We start from the raw sequence: 5,047 nt of genomic DNA on the forward strand, positions 1-5,047 counted from the left end.
TAAAAAAATAGCCGGGCACTGTGGCAGGTGCCTGTAGTCCCAGCTACTTGGGAGGCAGAGGCAGGAGAATTGCTTGAGCCCAGGATTTGGAGGTTGCTGTGAGCTGTGATGCCATAGCACTCTACCCAGGGTGACAGCTTGAGGCTCTGTCTCAAAAAAAAAGAAAGAAAGAAAGAAAGAAAGAAAGCATAGAACAATGTATGTAAGCAAAATTATTAAAATAAAATCAACCTAATTTCACCTCCCAGAGATATTGAAACATGATATTTTTCAGAAAGAGTGAAGGTAAGGGATGACACAGAATATGCTGTCATAGAAGCCAAGGGTGGAGAATAATTTTTCAAAATAAGTCTCAACTTGGCTTCAGTGATATTACTAAGAGCATCTCACAAGGATTGGAGGTGGTTTACATTGGCAGATTTACATTGGCAATTACCATAAAATACAAGATATGAAAAAAAGATAAAGACTGAAAAGTGGATGTTGAATTTAGTAACACGGAGTTTATTGGACATTGTGATGATGAATGTATAGCACAGTAGAAGCCATAGTGGTTGAAGCTGGAAGCCATAGTGGTTGAGTAATGAGATGAAGAAATAAAGACAGTGATTAGACAGTGATTATAAGCAATTTGCTCAAAAAGTTCTAAGTTTATCACAGAATTCATTATTTGGCTTGATATTTATTCTTTTGTAAATCTGTTTCTATTTTTTGCCTGTATTTTCCACTGGTGTTATCTTTTCCTTTTGCTATGCAAGAGCTGTTTATGCAAGGCTATTAAATTTGTCCTAGATGATTCAGTTCTCTCCAGATTTGTATTTGCTATTAATAGTCTTTTTTTTTTTCTTGACTGTCACTCTAAATTTTAACTTTTTAATGTGGGTATTCTGCCTTTAGCTTTATGTTGGGAAAGGTCTTTCTTTCCCTTCATCATTGCCTATAAATAGTCAAAAAAATTCTAGAACTTCCGTGGAATTTCATTTGAAATATGGAATAGATTTTTTTCTGATGATAATCAACTATCTCAAAAAAAAAAGTAGTTGAATTGAGAGTCAAAATAGAGATATAAAAGAGTCATGTGGCTTGATACAATTCTCAATGAGCATTGGGCCTAGGGATGAGGGGTGGTTTATGTGAATTCCCACTCAATCTGGCAATCTGAGGGCAGGTTACAGAAAAGGAGACCAGTCATTCCTCTAGTTATGTTTGATTTGGTTGAGAGCTCTTGATTCATACTACCTAGAGTAAAATATTTATGAAATAAATGTTCAGCTTCAGCATTACAGTAGGCTTTGTGGGTGTGAAAATAAGGCAAAGACATAGTTTTGGGACATAAGGAAACTTAAATATTGTTAGATAGCAGAAACATGTGTACATGAAACAGTGAGCCTGCCTGACCAGCCGTAATACACACTATCAGTGAAGCACAGACGATTATTGCAAATAGAGTTAAAAGAGCTGATGACAGCCCGAGCCTACCCCTCCACTTCAATGCCTAATATGCTTTTTTACTTCACGTAGCTATTAAACAAACTGCCCTAGAGCACGAGGATCAATGTGGTCGAATGCACTTTCATTGACAGTGAAGTTTTAAGCAAATTTTCTTTGAAGTTGTTTCCCTTTTAACAATTTCTTTACAATTCAATCGCAATTTCTAATTATGTTAAAGCATGTTTCATCTTACAAAATGGTGCCATCTTGAGAGATGGACTATAAATAGTGGATTTTTTTTTTCCTATAGTTCAAAATAAGTCTCGACTTGGCATCAGTCATGTTACTAAGAGTGTTCCACAAGGAATGGAGGTGGATTATGTCGGAGGATTTACATTGGCAATTACCATAAAATACAAGGGAAACGACTATTACCGCCAGTGTAGCTTATTGGTAGCTTGCTGGTTCATCTTGTTTCCAAATGTATTATATGGAAAATACGTGCTTCTTTTACAGTGAAGTAGAGAGACAGTCTCGGTTATATCTTTGCAAATTTAGGGTATATAGTATCTGATGATGCTGGAGGTGGGTCACATAATGGGTAAAGTCCAGTCAAAGAGGAATTGCTTTGGAATCTATGACTAAGTGCTGATGGGAAGGTAGCTATGCCTGTGGCTTTGCTAAAGCAGGGATAAGAGATAGTCATTGTTCCACATGTTTTCTTTAGGGGATCGTATCTTCTCAATATAAAGTCACATAGTTGGCAGTTATGGAACTGTACATGCTAGCAATGCATATTCTTTAGGACATAATAATGAACCCTAGATCTATATCTTGTGCTCAGTAAAACTATTATGTGTTTGCTCTTCAGCATAACTTTCTTACCACAATTCCACTGAAACAGGGAAATTCTTCAAAGACCAAGGCACTAAAGCTACTTGTGGAATAACCTATTTACTAAATTACTAAATTTACTAATTTACCAAAGATACTGTTTTAAGGATTAATCTGCATGAGCATACTTAGTGTATATGTATATGTTTTCCATAAATATATTTTATTGACTATATTAAATGAATATAAATATTTTCTTCTCAAATATGTTCAAGAACCTAATGAATAACATATTCCATATGAATATGTTCTTTATAAATGCATTCTTCCTAACTGTATTCTAATTGAATATGTTTTTCACAAATAAGAATGCATTCACTTAATTTATTCTTCCTGATTATGTTTATAATACAATTTTACTAGAATGTGTTCCTTATTAATATATTTCTAGTCTAAAATATATTAAAATGCTGGCAGTTTGTACGTGGTACAATTTAGGAGAAAATATTCACAAAAACAAAACGCTTAGGATTCAGCTCTTGAGAAAGTACTATTTAAAACGTATTTAACGGCTGGGTGCAGTGGCTCATGCCGGTAATCCCAGCACTCTGGGAGGCTGAAGTGGGCAGATTGCTTGAGCTCAGAAATTCGAGAGCAGGCTGAGCAAGGGCAAGATCCTGTCTCTCTAAAAAATAAAATAAAATAAAATAGGTGGATGTTGTGACGGGCACCTGTAGCCTCAGCTACTTGGCAGGCTGAGGCAAGAGAATCACTTGAACCCAAGAGTTTGAGGTTGCTGTGAGCTATGATGCTAAGCACTCTACAGAGGGTAACAAAGTGAGACTCTGTCTCCAATAAATAAATAAATAAATAAATGTATTTAATGAGAATGTTTATTTAAAATAGTATTTCCTATAATAAGTTTTAGTAAATTTGCAAATTCTGTAAATTTGGCAATCAGACCTTCTAAAGCTTCTTATCCACCAAAGATCTAGAAAAGTATTCTTTTTATATTAGATTTGATTATGCATTGCTTAATGACAGATAAATTCTGAAGAATGCGTGTGTCATTAGGCAATTTTCACATTGTGCAAACATTAGAGTGTACATTTATCCACACAGCTCATCCTCCCAGACCCTCTATAACTATCCTATAAGACTGTGATTAAACAGCCAGGCCATTTGCCATTGCTCTCGATTTGATACCTCACACTAATGGAAGTAAAAATTTTATAACTTCCATTGAGAGATGATAGGAGAAAGGACCAAAACCCTCAAAGAGTTTGCATGCGAGAGTTGATATATTACATAAGGCCAAAAACTCTATCACTCGTCTAAATCTCATTGGAAAGTCCATTTACCAGACCAAGATATAGAAAAGCTCAACAATGCACCCCTCCATAGGCCAGGCATAACATTAACAGACTCTTACAGAGTAGGACTCTTTGATAGCTAAAGAGACAATAAAATACCAAAACAATAGAGGTCAGCAGGTAGCATTTAAATATCAGAAGCAAAGTAGGTACAATTATTGTAATGATCATCAAGATGCATGTCTAGGTATTTCACCGGTGACCCCCAAAGCCAGCGGACCCCGCCCCGCCCCCTCGCTACTGCTCCTGGCCCCATAATGATGTTGATGAACTTTTTTCCAAATACTGTCATCCAGTCTGATGCAGCAATCAATGCTATTCTCCACTCCCTATACTTACTTTCCTTTTACTTCCTGTTTTAATTTTCATGGTGACTATTTTTAACTTTTTAATTTGCCTTGACCTTGCAGCATGTCCCTGACAAATTTGCTTTCTGCAGACACACTTACCTTCCCCAGTAAGAATGTGGTAGTCACTCCACACAAGTTCTCTTCACTACCTTTACCTCAACATTTCTTCAGGTATTCAATCAACTTTATTTTTTTTTCTTTTCTTTTTTTTTGTGTTTTTTTCATGGTAAAAACAAGAAAACCTGCTAGACAAATTCTAAAAGAATTGTAACACTTCAACTTTGTTATTTTTAATGTAGCCCAGATATCCTTCCTAATACAAAGAATATGCAAATAAACGTATGAAGATTTGTACAAATATGTGTAGCCCATCTCAGTAATTAGTAAGAAAAAGTTAAATAGCAAAATCTTCAATGGCCCTCTCTAGGAAGGTGTTTACTAGCGATAAAGAGAATCACAATAAATCTCATGTTTGTGCTAAATGGTGGGTGAATGTTTTGCTTGAACACAATCTATAAGCTAAACTTTCAGCAAAAACAAAATAGGAAAACATGACAAAAATAAACAAACAAAAACCAGCAACAACAGCAAGAAAAATACAAAATAGTTTTTCCATTGCTACTCAGTAGAGGATGCAGAAGTAGGTAGCCAAAGAATATTCAGAACCGACAAACTTGAAGCACTCACAAGACAATTGCAAAGACACTTGCCTTTCTTGGAGAATAATCGAAAAGGTGGTAAGCAGTTTTAGAAGTTTACTTTTACTTTAAATTAGAAAAATAAGAAAGTGGTTGAGTGTATTGAGAGACACATGCAAAGGTAATATGGTGTTGAGATAATATGTGAGAGTCAAATATATTAGAGAAAAACAAGATCTTCTGGATAAAAGAAACCAAGATCAGAAATTATCTGAAGTGAATAATAAAAGGGAAAAAAAACCCAAATTTTTTTTAGTAGGAAGAATAAAGGATTATTTCAGGGCAGATCCATATGAGTGGAAGAAAATAGCTAATATAATCAACAAGGAACACAATCCAGACAGGGCCAGAGGAAAAACAT

General features: G+C 35.2%; 1 pseudogene; it reads right to left on the reverse strand.

Moving 5' to 3' along the window:
• Nucleotides 1–4,198: 4,198 nt before the first annotated feature.
• LOC128562950 (uncharacterized) lies at nt 4,199–4,264 on the reverse strand (annotated as a pseudogene).
• Between the last annotated feature and the right edge of the window lie 783 nt (nt 4,265–5,047).

Source organism: Nycticebus coucang, chromosome 12 (genome assembly GCF_027406575.1).
Source record: "Nycticebus coucang isolate mNycCou1 chromosome 12, mNycCou1.pri, whole genome shotgun sequence".
Taxonomy (NCBI): domain Eukaryota; kingdom Metazoa; phylum Chordata; class Mammalia; order Primates; family Lorisidae; genus Nycticebus; species Nycticebus coucang.